Source organism: Akebia trifoliata, chromosome 16, assembly GCF_017979445.1.
Source record: "Akebia trifoliata isolate Shusen 1 chromosome 16, ASM1797944v1, whole genome shotgun sequence".
Lineage (NCBI taxonomy): Eukaryota > Viridiplantae > Streptophyta > Magnoliopsida > Ranunculales > Lardizabalaceae > Akebia > Akebia trifoliata.
Window position 1 is genome coordinate 15,336,887 of NC_141390.1, and position 24,573 is coordinate 15,361,459.

Consider the following 24,573-nt stretch of genomic DNA (forward strand, 5'->3'; position numbering starts at 1 on the left):
ATTTTAAGAGTTAGGACATAGATTAATGATCTTTTATGGATAAACTAATGTCTTTTTATGAATTTATGTTTATTATATATTTATTTTTTCATTAAAAATGTTACTTACAATTTATAGAATATTGGCAACCCATAGAACCGAGCCAACTTTAGTTCAGTTTGGGTTGGATCGGTTCAATGGAATTTGGTTCGGTTCTGGTTCTTATTAAGTGAAACCGACTTATGTCGGTTCAGTTCCAATTTGACCTCAAACTGAACCAAGTTGCACCCCTAGTTAGTACATATCAATTATCTAAGGATAACACAAGATTATTTTAAATTTTATTCAAAGATTACCTCAATGGTAACATTTCCTTCATAGTGGCAGAACTTGAAGTTGAAGCTCAAAGAAGGAGCGTTCTGGTATCATCCATAATAGTTACAAAATGAAACTTTATGAGATCATATTGTAGACACCCCAATTTGCCTTAACAGAGCCCAAGAGCTCATCAAAATCCATTAAAGAAGGGTGCAACCCAAATAATCTCAATCAATCAAGCATGTTTAAACTCACAAAACTCCATTTTTTTATTTTTTTTTTATTTTTATAACTTGGCCCTCATTGACCAACGGCCTGGCTTAATACATGCCTTGCCCGTTGGTCACCTAATGTTAGGGCAAAATTGATGGTGGCTTTCACTGGTCTAATGCCCTTGATAAAATTGTTCTAACCTTTACTCACTAAAGGTCAGGTTCAGTTAGATGGTTATGCTTGGAATGAGTGCACTTGAGTGCTCTAGATTTGCTTAAGGGTCTTTTTGACCTCAACAATTTTCTCTTACATATCCTGAATTTGATTTTCCATGGTCTTGTGATAGAAATCCTAAGCTGGTTTAGTTTCAAGATTGTTTGTCTGGCGTTGATCCTGACGTATGTTTAGTTTACATGATGTTTGTCTAACACTAATACAAGTTTATTTTGATGTAATGAATAATTTACATCCAAATTTTATATCAAATTTTAACCCTAAAACAACTATCACAACAAAATCTTCATAAGAAAATAATTAGTTCTAACTTAAAAAAAAATGTAAATTTTTTATTATCATGTTTTTCAAAATCGCTCGATGCTTGCCTCTTCAAATTTGTTTCAATGATTTGTCATTGCCTCCTTCAACTAAGAATTTTGAAAAATCACTTATCTTAATGTGGGAATTTAGGCTTTCATCTAATATTTCAAGAACTATGAAGAAATAGAAAGAAAAAAAATTGTTCAAAACCCAATCATACAAAAAGAAAACACAATACAAATTTATCTTATTTCTTAAGAAGCTAAAAAAATCAAGTAACATCTAGTCATCTACAAATGATGAAGAAGTATTAGAAAAGTAAAAGAAAAGTCCATAAACCCAATTGAATTCAAATGAATTTCATAAAAAATGAACTTCCAAAATTTTATAGTTTATTCAAACATCTTTAATAATAATTAAAAAAAAGACTATAATAAAATTTCGAAGATGACAATTAAATATAGTAAAATAGTAGCTATTATTCTTTTAATAAAAAAAAATCCAGCTGTAAAATTTAAATTGAATCCAAATCTTTGTTCTTCTTCAGAATTTAAGAAGAATGATGAGAGAAAGAGAGAGAAAGAGGTGGAGAGGTTGAACTCTCCTACATTTTTCAAGCTCAAGTGACAACCTTCTCACTAAATTCCATGCAAATTGACCAAACCTAAAAGTTCGATAGTTGTCTATTTTCAAAACCTTTTATCAAGCCCAAAAAAAATTATTTTCTAATTATTATTTCTTTTAGATATGAGTTTTGAAGAAATTTAGATGACTGTGGAGTTGGATTGCTAATGTGGTAATTCATTTGAGCAAAAGTACTAAATTCCATGCAAATTGATCAAGTTCGATGGCCCTTGACCTTTTCCCCAATCATAAGAAGTCTCTAGAAATTCTAGGACTTTTACTCTTCTACCCTCAAGTTGTTAGGAGTTTATTTTATGCAATTGTCCTAGAATTTTTAATATTTCTCTATTGAAAATTTCATGCCATTGCTCCTAGGTTATTTAGAATTTGACTAAATTTAAGGGACGTGAACACTTTTATCCTTCAAATAAAATTCTCTAGAATTTTTTGTATTTTGACACTTTTACCCTTTGATGATCATGATTGATAAGACTCAAAGAGGTGCAAAGACAATTAATGACAAGTTGATTGAGGGTATTTGAAGTCATTTATTGAGGTTTTATTAAAAATATTTTGAAGTTAAGGGATTTGGACACTTTTATCCCCAAGGGTCTCTTTTGAGCTTATAAATAGAGGACCCATCTACGACAAAATGAGGAAGCAAATTAGAGTCCCAAAATTCTTTCTTGAAGCCTTTTTAAGTAACTGTAGACACCCCGATTTGAATGGGCCCCCACTCGAAAGGACCTAAAAATATCAGATTTTCTAATAAAATTCGACAACGAGCCTAAAAGGCCCAAATCATCGAAACATGGCATTTTTAATCGATTTAAGGGTTCCTAAGACTCCCAAAAGTTTAAGAGACCTACAATAAAGACTTGACATACCCCCACCTACTTGACCTTTCATCGTTCCAACCTCGAGATCTAAAATACCCTAAGCCCACTTGAGGCCACAAACCCTCAATTCTTCAAAAATCATTCCTCATCTTATCTAACCTAACTTAAACTTAATTTCACATCATGTAAATCCTAAAACAAGCTCACCAGCAAAATCTCATCCTAAAATAAATACTACCCAATCCCAAATAACTTAAAACCTTCTTAAAATTTAAGCCCAACACACTAAAGCCCAAACCAATTCAAATCCACAAACCATTATTCATATCAACCAATCAAATTTTGATCATCAAATAAACATTTGTTTACACTAAAACTCACATCTCAAAAAAATCATTCTACTCAACCTAACCCTTCACTTTTCTCTAACACAATCACCAACCCACATCACAACCCATACCTCCCACACTCCATGTCATAAACCTAATCCATCACTTTTTCTCTAACACAATCACCAACCTACATCACAACCCACACATCCCTTCATCATTCACTTTAAACCTATTCTCCCCTAATCAACTCATCTAATTATTCAATCTAATAACTTTTTGACACATGTCATCATCCCTTTCATTCTTCAAAAAATCTAAATACCTAACTCTTTACACAATCCAGTCTTTTAATCAACCACCACACCCCTTCATCTCACCTAACACTCAATCCCATTCTTTCAGTTAAATACCACACCATTTCATATCACCCAATACTTAATTCAAATGGGTTAGGGATGATCCAAACCATTTGGATAAACAACTATCCATTTCCACCCTATTCCATAAGTACCCTCATCTTCACTTTAAATTTTAAACCTCATGCCATTCTTTACTCTTCTACCTTTTCACCCCATTATACCCTTGAAAGCAATCATGAACACCTATAAATACCCTCCCCACCTTCCAAAATGGGCACTAAGTCTAAGTCTAAAAAAAAGAAAAAAAAATTAGTTCTCTAAATTCTCTACTCATCTCTTCTCTACTTCCTTTACTTCATCTACTCTAAATAATTACACTCTCATAACCTACGAAGGACTTAAAGAAGAAGAAGAAAGAAGGAAGGGAAGAAGACATCAAGGCTTCTAGGTAGAGTTGAAGATAGCATTGCATACCCCCTCTCTCTATGCCCTTCACCTCTTTAATTTTATTTTTAGAAAGACTTAAGTTGTGATGCTCCCCCTCCCCTATTTTCGATATATTGGACTTCGGTTTGATTGAAAGTATAGAGGTTGTAACCCTTTTCAAAATAAAACCATTTTAATCTTTCAATTAGTTTTGAGACAATCGGTATTTGGGTCCTTCTCAACCCATGAGAATGGACCCCTAGCCATTAACCAACATTCTTCAAAAACATGTTGTTTCAAGGCTAAATTTCTGTAAGGGTTTTTTTTCATTCGATGAGATGATCCTTATAGTCTAAACTGATAACAAATCCCTACTTAGGGTACAAGTCGTCAACACGTGGCATTTTTATTTTATTAAAAAATAACCGAGTTACTTTTGATGTTACCATCATTTGATGGAGAGAGAAGGGCGCCTAACACCTTTCCCTCTATCTAATCGAGCCACTTACCTAGATTTTAGGTGGATTGGTGTTTTATCCATACGACAGTCACTAAACGCCAAAACAAAAATTTTCCTAGAAAAATGCACACCGGGTGACCATTCACACCCTTTTACAAAAATGAATAGTGACGACTCTAATCCTTTGTAGAAGTGATATTTGGAAATCAAAAATCACGCATTTATAGTTGGCGACTCCACTGGGGAGATTAGGTTCAACCCTTGTGTCAACTTGGTCATTTTGAGAAAAAGAAATTTTTTTTTATTTGTTTGTTAACATTGTTTGTTGATTGTGTTTTTTTTCCTATTTGCATATAACATGTAATATTTATTTACTTTCTTTTTCATTCATTACATACTTGTAAGGGGTTGATGATGGAAAAAAATGCACAAGCACTTGCGAGCATAGCCTATTGCACAAACCACTCCACCCTCAAAATATCTAGCCCCGATGCCTAGTAGTTCTACAACTTGAGATCGTTAGTTCAAGTGTTAGGGATGAACACATCAAGTTTGATCACCAACTTACGACGTGTATACTCCAGTATGTATCGAGGTTTAAAGATCGGGTAACCGTAAATCCACCAATTACCGCATGCATATGCTCGACTAGATGTGCTAAGACACATCGACCCCCAATTTTGTATTGTAATTATGAAGACTTCATTGTGAAACAATTCATTTATTCTTTCCATGGAAACATATTTGACTGGTACACCAATTTGGAACCCAACTCAATAGACGATTTGATCAATTGGAAATAGATTCCTCATCTGTTTCTACAACACTAAAAGGACAGTATGGTGAAACTTGATCTTGTTTAATAAATGAGGATGAACTAGTCATCGAGTATATCGAGCATTGGAGGAATCTCTCTCTCAATTGTATGTATCAACTTTCTCAATCATCTGCAATTGAAATGTATATTTAGGGGATGCACTGACAACTTTTATATATCTTGAAAGAGATTAAGCCACACACTTTTGAAGAGTTAGTCATTCGAGCCCACAATGTGGAGCAAAATATAGTTGTCCATCAGATTCAACGATTGAGCGAGCCTTCAAAGCGAGATAAGAAGGATGGCAAATCCTTTATAACCAATGAAGTTTTATCCACCACTATCAGTAAGCATGTCAAGATCACATGTAAGAGAAAATAACCTAAGAACTGATTCAACACAAGATAAAGGAAAATCCTAGAAAACTTTCAAAGAGCTTTAGGTGAATGAATACCCATTTCCAAATGTTGATGTCCCAAGCATGCTCGAAGAGATCCTCAAGTTGAAACTCATTTAACTCCTAATGCCAAAACGACATAAGGAAGTAGGTCGTGACAATGATACAAGATATTATCGCTACCATCTGGTGATTAGTCACCCTATTAAGAAATGTTTCATTTTCAAGGACAAAATCATAGATCTGGCATGTCATAAGAAAATTGAATTTGATTGTGTCGAAAATGTTCCCACTTCTAACATAAAAACTACTACATTTGGATATTTTTGTCCAATACTTTTGTCAAGTCCATTTGTAACACGAACTCCGTCTCCCCAAGTTACACAAATATTACCTCCACCACAACTACCCATGTTTGTACGTCATGACATTGAAAAGTTTCACCCCACGCAATGGATATTGCCAAGTTAAGGGTAGGTCGTTATACTCCCAATTTCTCCTTAACAAGAGGAACAATCTCATTCAACTTCACGCTATAGTTCAGTGTCTCATAGTTATCTTCTGTTGATGATGAAAGGTGAACAATGGTCACTCGTTGAAAGCGATGCTCTTCAAACGTACCTACTCCTCTGACTCATAAGATAAAATGAAAAAAGAAAAAAGTTAAGACCAGATGTAGGGTCAAAGAAGAAAAAAAAGGATAACAAAGAAGAAAACTTTTCGAGTTCTACACGTAGATCTTGAAGACGTTTTTTAACAACCTCACCGAGTGCCAATCACTCTTCTAGAGTTCTTACCCAAGAAACTCTTGCAGAAACACTGTGCAGAAGTCTACACAGTCTCATGTTATCAAGTAAAAATAGGGGTATTAAAAGAAGATGTCGATGACATATTTGAAAACCACTCCATCGTTTCTAGCCAAGAAGACCAACAATTTAGGGAAGGTGACATCACTTCAGGTGTAAAATATTCACAAGTCTATTTGAACCTTTCTAATGAACTCTATAACGTCAACAATGCCTCGACACAAGTATCAATTGAATCAAGCAAATGCATAGAAGAAGTACAACCCGAAGAAGATCCACAATAACATGATATATGCATGGCCATGATTGCATTCACTGATGAAGATTTACAACTAGGCTCTTGACCTCACAATAGGATTCTTTATGTTACAGGGTATGTGAGGGAGAATAAAATTCAAATAATCTTCCCTGATTATTTGTCCTTTTGAAGAGACTTCATCAAAACTCAAGACAACTATCTCTAAAGTTGAATTGAAGGTGTTGAAATAAAAGTTAACCCTCCCAATTACACGTTTATTAAAATCTAATATTGCAAGATCACCCCTTGAAGAATTTATCCCAACTTCAACCATACAAAATAGTATAAATAACCTCATTAAGGAAGAATAAAAAGGTTGGTTTGTCCATAAACTTTTGTGGCGCCTCTGAAACACTAACACAAATCCTGATGTCATATTTCAAGGTACTAGGTGGCGTCTCCAAAATTTGACATAGTTTCCTCTATTTATGTTAACGTTCCAAAGCACTTAAAAACCTAATAAACTAATATACAACAAATCTTGTATACATATATATGCTTAAAATATACAAGATGCGAAAGTCGATAAACTTCGATCAACGTAAGGTTAGATCAGAGTTGCACAAGGAGTAAAATATATGGATTACAAAAATATATCCTCACTCTAACATCATCCTAACACTTGACCCCAAAATTTATATACATCCCCTGGACGAACTGACTCGTAGTGGATGTAGCCTCAATGTTCACCAAGTAACTGATTCTGATCGTTGATCTGACTAACCAGATGCTCCTCAATTATCGGTTCTACACCCACCTCACCAACTGTAGGCTCTAAAACTAAAAAAAATAGGAAGGAAAGGGTGAGTAATAATGATTATCCAGTAGGTTTACAAACAATTCTTACTAATAACCTCTCCTTACATGAACGGAAAAACATATTAAGTCATTTAATAAATGTAAGGTTTTACAGAATAAACTATGAGTAATTAGTACATATAGTTGGGTCCATGACCCATACCCAATCCAAATCGGGTCCACACCCCATATACAATTCTGATTGGATCTTGACCCACAATTATTTAGAACCAAATCCACGACCCGTATCCGTTTTGAATTAAGCCTACGATCCATATCCAATCCAAAATAGGTTCCACGACCCATATTCAATCCGGATTATGTCTACGACTTATATCCATTTCAAACCCGGTCCACGACTCGTATCCATTTCGAACTAGGTTCACTACTCATATCCAATCCAAATCGGGTCCATGACCCGTATCCATTTTGAGTCGGGTCCACGACCCGTAACCAATTTGAACTAGGTCTACGACCCATATCTAATCCAAATCGGGCCCACATCCCATATACAATTTGAATTGGGTCTCGACCCATATCTATTTCGAATCGGGTCCATGACCTGCATCCATTCTGAATTGAGTCCACTACCCATATCCAATTCGGATTAGGTTCACGACCCATATCCATTTCAAACTCGATCCACGACCTGTATCCATTTTGAATTAGGTCAACAATCCAAATCCGACCCAAATCGGGTCCACAATCCAAGTTTGACCCAAACTGGGTCCACCATCCAATTTTAATCAAAATCATGTACATGATCCACATGAGAAATAATAAGGTCGATGACAGGTCAATCGAATCAAATGAATTCAATTATTTTTCAATAAAATGTATTTAAAAAGAAATAAAAAAATAAGTAAAAATTTAAAGACACTAGTTGCACTTCTTGATCAAAGTTGATACCCAAGAACAATCTTGCCCTATTGATACAAGGGGAATAAACTATGTCTATTCAAGGAAATAAGATAATTTAAGAGTGTCCTTACGAAAGCATTGTGCGCCATCTCTTTCCTAAGGATCTGACTAGCCAATATTGATTTTAGATAACTGAATTAGAAGCTAACAAAAAAATGTGTATTTTTTCAACTCAATTTATTCGTAAGAATCTGATTTTACAAAATATTTTCCAACTCCGTGTTGATGCCAGTCACGTGGTGATGTAATCTATTGTTTTCAAATTATACCAACTCTGTGTTGATGCCAGTCACATGTTGATGTAATCCATTAATTTCAAATTATACCAACTCAATGTTGATGTCAACTTTGTGCTGATGTAACCATCCTTGCAAAAGAAGCAACCTAGCTTTGTGCTGATGCCGACTTCATGTTGATGTAACCCAATCTTTCTAGAGCACAAAATCCAGCTCCGTGCTGATGCCAACTCCGTGTTGATACCAACTTCATGTTGGTGTACCCATCTTCAAAAAATAAAAATAATAATAAAAACATACACCACCCAGCTCCGCGCTGATGCTGGCTTCTTGCAGATGCCAGCCTTGTGTTGATATTACTTGTCCTCTCAAAAACATGCAATCCAATTCCGAGCTGATGCCAACTTCGTGTTGATGCTAGCTCTATGTTAATGCAATTATTTTCAAAAATACGTCACCTAGCATTACGTTGATGCCAACTCTGTGTCAATGCCAGTCCCATGCTGAGGTGACAAACTATCTCAAAAATATGTAATCTAGCTTCGTATTGATGCCAACTTCGTACTGATGACAACTCTGTGTTGATGCCAGCTTTATGCTGATTTGACCAGTCTCATAAAATATGCAATCCAGCTCCGTGCTGATGAAATCATTTAAAAAAATGCACAATCCAACTTCATGCTGATGCCGGCTCGGCGTCGAAGAATTTTTTTTTAATTCACTTACTTTAAAATAAATAACTTGATTCGACCTAATAAAACGTCATGCATATTCCTTTTTATAAATAAGATAGTAACACTTCATCTTCTATACTCACAGGTGGCCAAACGAAAGAAGTATAAACAATCAGAGGAGCCTCCGTATTTCCTCCGATCTTCAACTACCATGAGTAACTCTGAAGCACCACAACCTACAGTTGCCAAAACATCAGACATAGATGTAAGGATCGCAGCACTGTTGAAAATTACTGAGCAGTAAGAGAAAATGTTAAGTGTTGTATTAGCCAATGCTAGTTTCATACAGGCTCAGACAGTACCGCACCACACATCAGAATCGAATCAGGATCTCCCTGAACAATCTCCACAAGGGCCACAGACCACCCTGCCAACCACAATTTTGGGATACCATGAGCCCCCACTCTACATTTCGCAGAATTAACCACCCCCTGTGATCATTCCTGATGACGAGTGTGAGTATATGGCCATAAAGGCAAAAAACATGACAAATGAAAAGATGGCTCAACAAATTAAGTCTCTTCAGGAGGAAATGAGGAGAATCAAAGACATCAATACCTTGAGTAGGACTCGATTTAAGGACATTTGCTTCTATCCTAACACACAGCTACCGACTAAATTTAAATGTCTGGAATTCGAGAAGTACAACAGGATAGGGTGCCCTCTGTTACATCTAAAACTATACTACGGATCAATGTGCCAATATAGGAAGGATGACAAATTACTGGTACAATTGTTTCAAAGAAACCTGACTGGGCCAACTCTCAAATGGTTCTTGGGACTGGACCATACACTCATCAAAGGTTAGCAAGACCTGGCCAAAATGTTCTGGCACAACTACTAGTTCAATACGGACGTGGGGTTGGATTGGAATAACATGACAAAAATGGCACATAACCTAGAGAGACAGTGAAGGATTATGCTCACAGATGGCGATAGTCAACTTCATTAGTGAGGCCAATAATGACTGAACAAGAGATAACCACCACGTTTATCTCGACCTTAGGGCTTGCATTTTACACTCACTTGGTGGGACACACTACAGACACCTTCTCAAATTTAGTGTAAGTGGCAGATCAGGTCGAGGATGGGATTCGAATTGACTTGATATTTGATTTTGCAAAATTTAGGGGATGAGCATGATGATTTACTCAGAAAAAAATCAGAAGGTAAAAAACAATTCAAAAAATTTCAAAACAAATATGCTTGTTTTTTTAAGGAAGATTTATCAGACATTCGTTTTCAGGAAGACTATTAATTTAGAATTTTAATTTTTCAAAAAAAATTCAAAATTAAAAAAAAATGCATTCATTTCCTAGGAATATTTAACAGACATTCGTCCTCAAGAAAAATATTAATTTAGAATGTTTATCTTCAAAAAAAAGAAGGTCGCATTCTCTTCATGGGAATAGTTATCAGACCTTTATCTTTAGGATGAGTATTAATTTAGAGAATCCATTTAAAAAAAATTAAAATATTTCAAAAATATCTTTCAATCATGAGCTTCATGAATACAAAGAATTTGGAATTAATGAACGACATAAGTGTCCTGTCAAATTTTGAAAAGTCAGACTCGATTCGATTAAATAACTGTAGACGACCCAAAAACCTAAAGATTATCGTCATAATCTTTTTTACCCATTTTGATTACTCCTGGCTCACATGAGTATAAATTGTAAACGTCAAAATAATAAATTTTTTTTGTCTAAACTAGGGCATTCCTCATATTTCTTAGTCTAAGTCAATCAAAATCACATTCACCCACCAAAAGCCTTTATTTTAAAAGCATCAAGTCCAATTCGACCAACTACTTCTACTTCAATGTTCAATTCTCAAATAAAACTCGTAACTTGAAAAGAAGTCCATGTCAACGATGTGCTAATTTATTCTTCCTTTGAGATTTTTCTTACAAGACTTATCGAAGAAAAAAATGAAGAATATATGTGTCGATTCTGTAAAACCTTAAGTTTTTTATTCGTATCTCGAGAAAAAATAAATAGTAAAATTTTGAAAAAAATCCTAAAAGTAGGACTTAGGGTAAAATTGTAAGATTTTTTTCTAGTCATTTTTATGAAATCTGACCTCACCATTAGATTCAAAATGATCAAAAAATATATTTTAGCTTATAACCATGCTCAAATGCAAATCCGAACAGAGAAGTTGCAAAATCCTCTATTACCAAGTTGGACCAGGTTAAAATAGTACTTTTTGCTAGAGTAAGAATGATTAAGATTTGATTATACCATTGGTCGTAACAAAAAATTATTGAATATAAACATTTACTTGTCATTTTTGGAGTCCAAAAAGTCGAATTATAGTCAAAAATGAAAACGACGTTAATTTTACGATCACATTGGGCCAAAAATGCAAATTTTTATTTGAGATAGAATTTATAGAAATTGACTACACCATTAGGTCTGGAACGAAAAATTAGATGAAATAGAATATTCATTCGTCCCTTTTGGAGTCTGGACGATTAAGTTATTGTTGAACGAACAATAGTTAAAATATCTATTTTGTCCCAAAATTTATATAAATACAAATTTTGATTCTTTTTATTTATCATCATCCTCAACCTGTCAAAAAACAGCTAATGAAAATTAAATGAAAATTTTATTTTTTCTTCAAAATTTCAATCTCAGATTCATCGCGAACGGTTCGCTTTCGACGATCGACACAGAAGGAAAAAAAGGTCCGCAACCTCAACATCTACAAAATCCACCCAAGATCTCTTCGTTTCATTTTCTATTTCGCCTCGTATCATAAAAAATCAGTCATATACATATATAGGAGTTTCAAAACTTCGACCTCAGATTTCATCAATTTTGAGGTCAAACCATCATTCGTCACAGAAGGGAGAAAGGACGACGACGTCGAGATCTTTGAAATCACCAGGTCAAACTCAAAAATCAGCCATCTCAAAGTTTAAACCGTCTCAATTTCCATATCAATTACCTCGATTTTCGTGCACGAACTTCAATTTTGTCGCCTAGAGATCGTAAGGAACTTTCAATTTTTATTAGTAATCATAAATTATGAAAATTACCTTTAGGATTTTATTAAAAATTTGTGGTGTTTCCAAAAATATAGAATTCTTTTTGTTATTTCAAATTCATGCAAGAACTTGGATGTTTGATATGTTTAACTGTATTTTATAACAAAATATAAGTGGATTGTATATCTCACTAGGTTATTTCCGTCAGTTGGGTCATGTGTGCACCGTTTGAACTTTGTTTTGATATAAGTTTTGGTACTTTTCCAATGTTATTGATAAAAATAAATTTCATAGTTGGAAAAATGATTTAATATTCAATGAACTCAAATTGAGTTCATGAATATCAAAAAGTGGATATTTTATTTGAAATATTGAAAATGGTAAAAATTGAAAAAAAAGAAAAAGGGTATGAAATGGTAAAATGTCAGAGTCATACTCGATGGGTGATGTCTGCATTTTACATTATTATGTTGTGTGTAGGTTGGGGAACGGATATCCAGGGATAATGTTACTGGTTGCATGTTTATTTACTTTCTGTTAGAGCGAAACATTGTTTATTTTTCCGTTCTGTTATTTATTTTAGGCTGGGTGACCACACTTGCATGGTAGGAAACTGGATATCCATTTTCAATCTTGCATTGTTAATTTCTCTTTTGTTTTCAAATAAAAATAATAAATAAATAAATATATATATATATCTATGCTTATACGTGGTATGAGACGTGTATGAGAGTGGAGTCACAACTGGAATCTGGGTTATTCCTCTCTATTTTTACCAGTGAATTTATAATGTAAAGGTGGTCGTATACGAATGATTTGTATATTTGGGAATCACATGCACGCCTGATAGGCATAGACGAAGATGATTAGTCAGTGATCACTAACAATCTATAGTAGTCGAATGTTTTGACACATCAAAAAGAGACCCATTGCTTACAGTCACGTCAAACGACCGGCCTGAGTCGGATAAATGATCCCGTAAGTGTTGTAAACAGCGATCAATCACAAAATCAGGAACTAATACTTTATTATGAAACATCATATCCCGACTGGTAGCGATCCAGTCGTGAATCCCAACTCTCTAATTCCACTACTCTACTATTGTGTATTATGTATCTGTTACCTTATTTTAATATATAAAATGAAATGCATGTTTAATGTTTCCGTTTGGTCAATTAGATTTATATATAAAGAAAATGTTATAGTGTGTACTGTTGAAGATGTAATGTGAGTTTTAAAATGTTTAGTTGCTCATCCCTGTCTATATGTATTAGTTAATCGTAGTTTCTTCTATAAAATTTTACATATTTTAAAATGATTCAGTATGTTTATTCGTTCATGTTAGGAGAGGTTATTGGCAAAAATTGTTTAGTTCCCTATTGGATAACCATTGTTACTCACCCTTTCCTTATCCAATTTTTTAGTTTCAGATTCAAAGCTTGACGATGCAGGTATAGAGCACGAGTGAGGATCATCTGGTTGGTCAGATAAAAAACCAGAGTCCGTCACCTGGTAAGTACTAGGGCTATACCTCCCTAGTGGTCTCAGTTCCTCTAGATAGTCTTATGGATTTTGTCTTGAGTGCTTGTTAGGACTTTTGTTAGAGTGAGGAGTTTTGTATAATATTTTATTTTGTTTACCTTTTCGTACTCTGATCTATTGTACATTATTAGATGTATATAGGCTTTCGTTTGTATTATATTTTGTATGTATATATATAGGATAATGTATGTCGTTTATCAGGTGCAGGTTGAACGTCATGGAATGCTAACATAAATAGAGGAGACCATGCCAAAATTTCTAGGCACCACTTAGTGTCTCGAAATCTGACATGGAATTTTGTGTTAGCGTTTCGCGGGACGCCACAGATGGTATAAAGCATAGTATTAGATCCGTATGGGATATTGATCTGTTATATTTTGAAGAGTTGGCTGATACCATAGATATTATAGCGATAATCATAGAGTGTCACTAGGAATTTGATATCCGAGCTTATTAATAGTTCCATATTGGAATTATGAGTTCTTTCGTGTCTAGTAGTATATAGAGCCTAGTAAGCTTAAGATAGGATTCTAGGTTTGGTCTGTTAGTAATGGAAATAGAGTCCATTACTAAGTTTCAGGTTATGGTAGTAATTCATAGTTATGTAAGAACGGTTTTAGCCTTATTCTGATAAGTGCCTCGCTATGAATAAAAACAAGCGAGAGGAGTGGAAGAGGCAGATGTCAAAACGCAAAAGAGACGAGACAGGTTTTGGATCAGACTACTGACTCGATAGCACAACTAATGTCATTCATGGGACAGATGGCTGAGTCTCATGCAAAGTTTGAAGAGGAAATATTAATAATACAACCACCACTACCTCGAAACCAAATGGAAGGAAGGCAATTACTATCCAATAAGAGACAAACAATTATGAAACTAACAAATTCTTAGGAAAAATAACAATACGTGATGAATGATATTATAAATATACTAACTCAATGGATGAAAGAATTTTATAAGAAATAACAACATATACTACTAAATCAGTCGAAAGAAAGAGTTGTGATATATTACGAATGTGGCAAATTAGGACATAAATAAAAGTAATGTTCGGGTCGATGTCAACCGATTAAGGATGCGTGGCTTAAAACGATGGTAGACAAACCAATTCAGAGAACAATAAGGCCACCAAATTTTAATAAAGTTGATAACATACTCATGCCACCCCGTACAGATAAGAGTAGTGATCGAAAGTGAAAAATGGTACAAGACGTAAATTACAAGGTGCACCACTAGATCCAAGAAATGAGGGAGCGCTGAATTTCTTCACAAGAGATAAATACTATTCCACCTCATGGACTACTACCATAGGTTGTGCCTTTGAAGAATGAGAGAATTCTCCAGCCTAAAATATAGGTAAATCCAGAGATGTGATTGTAGAATTTCCAACGATTACATCCACCAAGATTTGGAGGTTTTTTTTTCCAATTCGGTTGAGGTCAATGAATGTATTTTCAAAACCTGGAAGATCTTGAGTGCCATGTAGTGCCTAAGAGATCAGTGGGTAACCGTGATTACATTCCAGTTGGACGGGGATGCCAGTCATTAGTAACATTTTAAGAGGAATGTATTGGGAGATAGATCGTTTGAATGGGTAGACTTTGAGAGAATATTTGTTGATAAATTTATATCCGAGACTGCTTAAGAAATCAAGTACTGGTAGTTTTTAAGATCAGTGTAAGGTAATCTATCGATTACAGACTATGGTATGATATACACTAAGTTGTGACGATATGCGCCTGAGCATATCTTGACAGATCTGCAAAAGGCCTGTAGATTCTCTAGAGGATTATAACCCTACCTAAGGGCCAAAAGGTCGATGATTGAGACTTCCAATTATAGAGATACGATGAATCGAGCTTAAAGGGTAGAACGAGAAGATATGGAGTTACAAACTTCTAGGGGGCAAATTAGTAGACGTAGATTTCTTTTCTTCCCAGATTAGATCCTGACAAGAGGTCGATGTATTTGAGGCCAATCTCCCCGGGATAAGTGTATCCATAATTGAAAGTGCCCTCGATCCGCGGGGTGCGCGGATCCGCTTTTGACCTTTGAGGTTTGGGAGTTGCCACCTAGTTATTTCGGTCTAGGAACCGAATACTGACTCTAAGCAGATAAAAAAACTAATCTACTAAAGAAAAACTGAATCTGGGGATCACATTACGGGGTTGGAAGGTACTAGGCACCAACCCCGCCTGGCCAATGCCGGTCTCTACTTATCCCAAATAATATTACATTGCTAACAATAAAATCTAGATAGAAAAATAACAGAAATTTTACCTTTGATACGCAAAGATCTTGTTCCTTCAGATCCGACAAAAATTGCTCCTTGTACAATACTCCTTGCTTCGTTCTGTCTCCGGATTTGATTTTTGATCTCCGAGGCAAGGTATCTCTTTCTTGGATCTGGATTCTTCGAATTCGTTATGGATTTTGGGGTGTTTTTGAAGGGTTTCTACGTGTTTTTCAAGCTAAAATTGAAGTATGGGTGTTAGGTAAGGAGTTGGGACTTCGAAATTAGGGTTTGTGGGAGGCTAGGGAGGCTTTTTGACCTACTTCTCTTAGGATTTATGATTTTTTTCGAAAATAGGGTGTGAGGACCCCTATTTATAGATTTTTTTAAGGGTTGATTTAGATATAATTACTGTTTAATTATAATTTTTTTAGTTAGAGTTGTATTTTAGTTAGAATTATTTTTAGGTAGAGTTGTATTTTAATTAGAATTGTTTTAGGTAGAGTTATATTTTAGTTAGAATTCTATTAAATAGAGTTATTATTTAATTAGAACTCTATTAGGATTTTTACTTTTGGTCTTATTTGATTGACTTTAAGATTTTGACTTTAGTCTTAATTGATTGACTTTAATATCTTGACTTTAGTCTTACTTATTTGACTTTTAATTTTGACTTTAGTCTTATTTGATTGACTTTAATACCTTGACTTTAGTCTTGCTTGATTGACTTTAATTTTTTGGAGAACCCCCCTCTATTATATCTTTAATTCTTTGGACCCCCAAATGGAGGGGTCCTTGAATAAATATCTTGGCAACCCTCAACAATTTTTTCTGAGAGCCTAATTGATCGATTTTTTTGGTTCAAAATTTTAAATTAATTTTATTAATGTTTCACTTTAATTATTTAATATTTTATTTATTAATTTCGAAAATTTTAATTATAAAAATTATGAAATTACCGTTTTACCCTCGGAGAGGACTTTTCGAGTTTTAAATCAGTTTTTTATGTTCTAGGATGTTTTAGAATCGATTTTTCATAAGGAATTCAATGAAAATATTGGTTTGTGTCATTTATAAAATTTTGTGTGTGAAATGGTCGTGAACTTTATGAGAGGCATTTTTATAATTTTGTCAAATTCTGTGAAAATTGGTGAAATGATTTATTTGATTTTGATTTGTTATTTTATGTGTTTGAATGAGTTTTCCTAAGCGTAACATAAGCTCTAGGGTCGTTTTGATGTTAGGGGTATTTTGATAATTTGATCATTTTTTAGTGATTTTTAACGTGAAGCTTCTTTTTATTTGAAAAATGATGATTTCTAAGCTTTTGGGGTTATATTTTCCTAGCGTAGCTTGGTTTCTACAGTTTTGTTAATTCGAGATACCTCATCCGAATTTCTGAAACATATCTGGTAACAAAATAAAGTAATGGAAATAACATCCATCATTGGGAATCATTGCGATCGGGTTGACGAGTTGATTAATCTGGCGAGTGCAAAAATGGGGTATTTATAATAATATAGAACTCCTCTACTACCGAGTTGTAGAGTTTCCTCATCATTGAGTTATAGAGTAGTTGGAGCTCCAATCATGCCAATAAAGCCAAAGGAACCAACAAGGCAGGTTCAGAGCCTATAGACCCCGATCTACCAACTGTCCACTCCATAGAAACTTACGAAGACAAGAAAGAGTACCTTCTATCACAGTCGCAAGTAAGGATTGTGACCCAAGAGAAAGTACTTATCTTCGACGAAATTTTAGAAGGTACGATTTTTAATTATAATATTAGAAAGTGGAGTTCTATTCAATATTGGTTCCTCTAGATCATATAATTCTACTGAGATTTTGCACACTTGTTAGAGCTAGAAACTATTGATGTGAATTGAGTAAGAAATTATCTACACCACAGAGAGGTTATGATTGATAAAAAGTTATTGAATAGTATGGGGTAAAGAATGTTAATGAAATAAGCACGATAAACTAGAGTAAAAAATGAAATACTGAATTGAATATAAAGATAGTGGTGTATGGGGAATGGTGATTTTTATGCAGTACGCAAATTTAGTGTTACTAGACATTTGTATTATAGTAAGGGTATATTAAATATGAATGTTGTTTATTATTTTATTAAGAAGTGTTAAATGGTGTGCAAATAGTAGTGGTGTGTTTGCGGTAAATCTATACATTGAGGAGTAATATTCATGGTAATTATGAGTAAAACAGAATAGACGGTGTTATTGGTGAGAGAAGTAAAGATAAAAATACAGAAAATGTGATTGGTGATAAGATATTTGTGGGGAAGTGATAGGATTGTTGTTGATAGATATTGGTGGGAAAGTGATATAATATGAGTTGATTATTATCTTAGGATTATACAAATAATAGATTAATTAGAGTATAAGTTTAAATTAGAGTGATTAATAAATGAATGTGTTAGGTTGACGTAATATAGGTGACATAAGATTTATGAATTGAAAATAAGATTGGCTTGGAATCAAGAATAGATGATAATTGAGGGTAGGTATCATTTATTATCCATGTTGTTAGTGTGGTGACGATGAAGTTTGATAAGGTATGATTTCAATTTCGAGGACGAAATTTTTATTAAAGGAGGGAGAATGTAAAATCCCAAAATTTTGATTCGTATATCGAAGAAAATAAATAGTGAAATTTTGAGAATGTAGATACGTGGTTTCGTGATTATGATGGCCACATCTATTAAGACTTGGAGTCGCTTCTATTCATTTTGTAAGTGGGTGTGAATGGTCACCCGATGCACATTTTTCGAAAAAGTGAAATTTTTGGTATATAGTGACTCACGATGGATAAGAACTAATTAAACTTTGAGATTCGGGATAAGCAGCTCGATTGGAGAAAAGGAAAGGTGTTAGGTACTCTTTTCTCCCTACCAAGTGGCGGTAACCTCAAAGAACTCGATCATTTCTTGGTAAAATTACAAAAAAATAAAATGCCACGTGTTGGTGACTTGTACCCTAAGTAGGAATTTAATGCCGACTTAAATTATAAGGTACATCTCATCAAAGAAGGTGGCCCACATAGAAATTTGGCCTTCACACGACATACTTTCGAAAAGTGTTGGCTAATGGATAGGGGTCCATTCTCATGGATAGAGAAGGATCCGAATTCCAAATGCTTTAAAATAATTTAGGGATTAAAATCGATTTTATTTTTAAAAAGGGTTACAACCTTTATACTTTCAGTCGGACCAAAGTCCAATATACCGGAGATAAGGGAGGGTGGCATCACATCTTAGAGGTATTCTAAAACAAAAATAAATGGATGAGGGGGATATTAGAAGAGAGGAATGGAGAGGGTAGAGAAGAAGAGGGGGAAAAATGATTCTTTTGATCCACCTGGTAGTTTCAACCCTGCTTCTCTTTCTTTTCTTCTTCAATGTCTTCTAAGGTCCTTAATGATTTATGAGAGTGAAATTCTTTATTTTTAGAAGATAATATGTGAGAGTAGTGGAGATGAGTAGAGAAAATATATATTTTTTCTTAGTGAGACTTGGTAAGATTTTTTGTAGTGAGAGTTGGTAACCCATTTTGAAAAGAGGAGGGGGTTATTTATAGATGTTTGGAGGATATTTTAGGGGTATAACGGGGTGAAGGGTTGGGAGAATAGATAATGGTATGGATTTTAGAGGTGAAGGGTATGAAATTTGGATGGTAGTTGTGTAACGAGGAAAATGGATTGTATTTTGACCAAAATGATTTGGATCTTACTGTAGACACCCCATTTTTGCACTCGCCTGATTAATCAACTCGTCAACCCGATCGCAAGAATTCCCAATGATGGATGTGTATTCCATTGCTTTACTTTGTTACCAGATTTGTTTCAGAAATCCAGATGAGGTATCTCGAATTGACAAAACCTTAGAAACCACGCTACGCTAGGAAAGTACGACCCCAGAAACATAGAAATCATCATCTTGCAGACCAAAAAGAAGCTTCACGATAAAAATCACTAAAAATTACCAAATTACCAAAATACCCCTAATCTCAAAACAACCCTAGAGCCTACGTTACGTTTAGGAAAACCCATTCGAACACATAAAATGACAAATCGGAACCAAATAAATTATTTCACCAATTTTAACAGAATTTGACAAAATTACGAAAATGCCCTTCATAAAGTTCACAACCATTTCACACAAAAAATTTCATAAATAACAAAAACTAATATTCTCATTGAATTCCTTACGAAAAACCGATTCTAAAACATCATAGAACATTAAAAACTGACTTAAAACGTGAAAAGTCCTCTCCGGGGGCAAAACGGTAATTTCACAATTTTCATAATTAAAAAATTAGAAATTAATAAATAAAATATTAAATAATTAAATTTAAACATTAATGAAATTAATTTAAAATTTTGAACCTAAAAAATCAATTAATCGGACTCTCAAGCAAAATTGTTGAGGGTTCGTGGGATATTTCTTTAAGGACCCCTCCATTTGGAGGTCCAAAGAATTAAAGATATTTTAGAGGGGGGTTCTCCAAAATTAAAAGTAAATCAAGCAAGACTGAAGTCAAGGTATTAAAGTCAATCAAGTGAGACTGAAGTCAAAATTAAAGTCAATTAAGCAAGACTGAAGTCAAAATATTAAAAGTCAATCAATTAAAACTAAAGTCAAAACATTAAAAGTCAATCAAATAAGACCAAAAGTCATAATAGAATTATAATTGATTAATAACTCTATCTAATAGAGTTCTAACTTAAAAATAATTCTACCTAAAACAATTCTAATTAAAACACAATTCTACCTAAAACAAAGTCAAATTAAAACACAACTCTAATTAAAAGATCTCTAATTAAACACTAACTCTATCCAAATCAACCCCTAAAAACATCTATAAATAGAGGTGCTCACACCCTATTTTCGTATCAAATAATAAACCCTAAGAGAAGTAGGTCTAGAAGCTCCCCTAGCCCCTATAAACCCTAGTTTTGGAGCCCCAACTCCTTACCTAACATCCCCCCTTCAATTTTAGTCTAGAAAACGCCTAAAAGCCCTCCAAAAACACCCTCAAATCCACAACAAACTTGAAGAGTTCAGATCCAAAAGCAAAGAGATACCTCGGTCTAGGAGATCTGAAGTCAAATCCGGAGACAGAACGAAGCAAGGGAGCACGGTACAAGGAGCTCTTTTTGTCAGATCTGAGGGAACAAAGTCCTTGCTATCGGAAAGGTAAATTTTTATTTTTATTTATTTTTATCTAGGTTTTTAGCAATGTGATATATTTGAAAAGTTAGTAGAGACCGGCTTTGGCCGGGCGGGGTTGGTGCCTAACACCTTCTAACCCCGTAACATGATCCCCGAATTCAGATTTTTTGTGGTAGATTAGTTCTTTTTATCCATGTTAGAGTCAGTTTGGTTCCTAGACCACAATAACTAGATGGCGACTCCCAAACCTCAAGATTCAAAAGCGGATCCGCGCACCCCGCGGATCGAGAGGGCGCTTTCAGTGGCGACTCCACTGGGGACTATTGAGGATTAAACTTGAAAAACCCCAAGTATGGGAGCATTGCCAAGATGACCTAGTTTTTTTTTATTATTTAGTTGGATTTATTTTATTTATTTTTTCTGTTTATTTTTTTTTTTTTGTCTTGATTGTAGATGCTTTTGGGTATTGCATTTTTTTTTTCAATTAAGGATCACTTTTTGATGACCCATAAATAATGAAAGATTCAAATTGATGGAATGATGAAGGTTGGATAGAAATATTAAAACGTTTTTAGAGAATATTCTAGTGAGAATTAAGTCTGAGAGCCTCTTAATAAAACATAGATATCGTTGAGTAGATTAATTTAGAATCTGAGTTCACTCAATTTCGTTATCGGAAGCCTTAGATATCACCGATGCAAGTTCAATCTGTAAATCTGGAATTATTTCTGAATGAAAGTTGGGACAACAACGTTAAAATTTTTTTACAGAATATTCTAGTGAGAATTAAGTCTGGGAACCTCTGAATAAAACATAGATCTCATCGATTAGATTAATTTAGAACTTGAGTTCACTCAATTTCGTTATCAGAAGCCTTAGATATTATCGATGCAAGTTCAATATGTAAATCTGGAATTATTTCTGAATGAAAGTTAGGACAGCAATGTTAAAACTTTTTTACAGAACATTCTAGTGAGAATTAAATCTGGGAATCTCTTAATAAAACGTAAATCTCATCGAGTAGATTAATTTAGAACTTGAGTTCACTCAATTTCGTTATCGGAAGCCTTAGATATCATCGATGCAAGTTCAATCTGTAAATCTGGAATTTTTTCTGAATGAAAGTTGGGACAGCAACGTTAAAACGTTTTTACAGAACATTCTGGTGAGAACTAAGTCTGGACACCTATTACTAAAATGTAGATCTCATCGAGTAGATTAATTTAGAACTTGAGTTCACTCGATTTCGTTATCGAGAGCCTTAGATATCATCGATGCAAGTTCAGATTGTATTTTCCTAATTCACAGAAAATCTGAATTTATCTAATGTTGGCACAATTAATGTTCTTGAGAGTGAGCTCATCTCAACCATTGTCATTCTATCATCAATGTAACACCTATTGGAATCTCGATTTATTTTGGATCACCTAAAAGTGATCATTGATTGGACTTTAAAAATTATAAAAATTGTGCCTATTGCGATGATTAGATCTAATTAATTATTATAGGCCCTTATTTATTAATTGATTTGCTAATTGATGAATGCTAGAGATGTGCACGTTTAAAGCTTGAATTAAACCATATGAGTATGTTCCTGATCGATGTTTGCTTGCACTTGTATGATTTAATATCCTCTCTTGATTGGCTTGATTGGGCTATGGGCCCATTTGTTTGAAAAGGCCCCGGGCACACCCCACCTTACTTTGCACACACCACATGCACGTTTACCGCTTTACTCACTTACACGTCCCATTTAGCCAACGTGGCACTAGTGCGTGGCCCGGTCTCTTCGGAGATGCGACGTCATTCATGAAACCCACAACTCCAGTCACGTACCTTAGGATATATCGAACTGGGGCATCAACACCGTCTGATCAGGTGATTCTGAGAGACATATTGATGCACCCATGCTGGGGCGACCTGAGCCTTTGTCCTATTGTGAGCCACACAGTCACATGTCCCGATTGCCAACGTAGTACTAGTACGTGGTCGGTCCCCTCGTGGGATGCCAAACCATTTATGAAAGCTACAACTCTTGACTCGTACCCGTAGGTATAAAAGGTAATCTAAGTATATCAATTGCACTTCTTGGTCAAAACCGGTGCCTAAGCAAGATCTTGCCCCGCTGTACCCTACTGTACGAGGGGGATAGACTACGTCTATTCTAGACGAGAGGTATTTAAGTGGGCCCTTGCTCAGCATTGTGCGCCACCTCTCAACTGGAGATCAAACTGGCTGTTTTTGGCTTCAGAGAAGTGAATTGAGGTTTTAGATTATCACCTACACGGTATATCAAACCAAGCCACCACGTATCGAAAGGTATATGAGTGTGCTTGGGCAAGGGTGGCCAGATAAAAATGCATTGCACGTAGTAAACTTAGAGTCTAGAAACCTTCCCAGTAGGTCACGACTCGAACTTATCGTGGGTGTTCCCGGGTTGTTATTGAATGAATGCATGTGAGTGTTGAGATCAAAGTGTATGATTGGCCTCAAGGATAAAAATGTTGCTTTTGAAAAGTAAAATGGGTGCACCGATCCAATAAAAAAAATCCATTCTTTTACAATAATGACCCAGTCCATCCCGATCCAACAATCATGGTGGACCGGGCCATTTAAATCAAAATGAAAATCGAATTTTCAAAGAAGAAAAAGAAAGTATTTTCTAGGAAAAAATGTTTCCCAAAAGAAGTGTTTTCCAGAAAAAGTGTTATTCTTTAGAAAAAATGTTTTTTAAGAAAAAAATGTTTTCTAGAAAATGTTTTCCATAAGAACAAGATTTTCCAAGAGAAAATATTTTTCAAATAAAAACTATTTTTCAAAGAAAAAATGTTTTCCAGAAGAAAATGTTTTCCAAAAGAAAAGAAAATGAAGGAAAAATGATTTACAAAAGATATATATTTGCATGAAAAATTATTGAAATATGTTTGAAGTTGTTATTCAATGAAAACATTATTTGTCAATATTTTTCAAGAGTGCAGTAAAATTATTTTTCTTCTGAATAATCATTAAATGGATGAACTTTTTAATGGATTGGTGCACATAATTCAGTAAAATCTCAGGGTTCATTTAAAATGTTATCAAGGGGGTGACACTGAAATTGGTTAAATTCACCTTCAAAGAGGTTAAGGATTATCATTGTGTCTAAGCTCAATCATCCATCGTCTAACTAGGGTTGTAAATCCGGTTAGTTAGAGTAAACGTCAATATCAAATCAACAGTCAGAAATGACCTCAAAATTTCTCAACATCGTCTAGTTGTTCTTTGAAGATCATAGTGCTTCAATCCTACCGGTTATAAGCAATATCTCAGTCCTCAGTCCAAATCAAACTCGTGTGGGTACTTGTCTTGAGTTTTCATGAGTCATTTGGGTTAACTCGAGTCCTTTTTTTCAGCAAGGTCATGTCTTCCTTAGATTGAATCTACTCTTTCCTATTAAGTCAAGTTAGTTCGTCGAGTTTATAGAGGTGTCTGTCGCCCCTTCAGAATTGATCGTACAAAAGAAATTTTTGAATATCTCG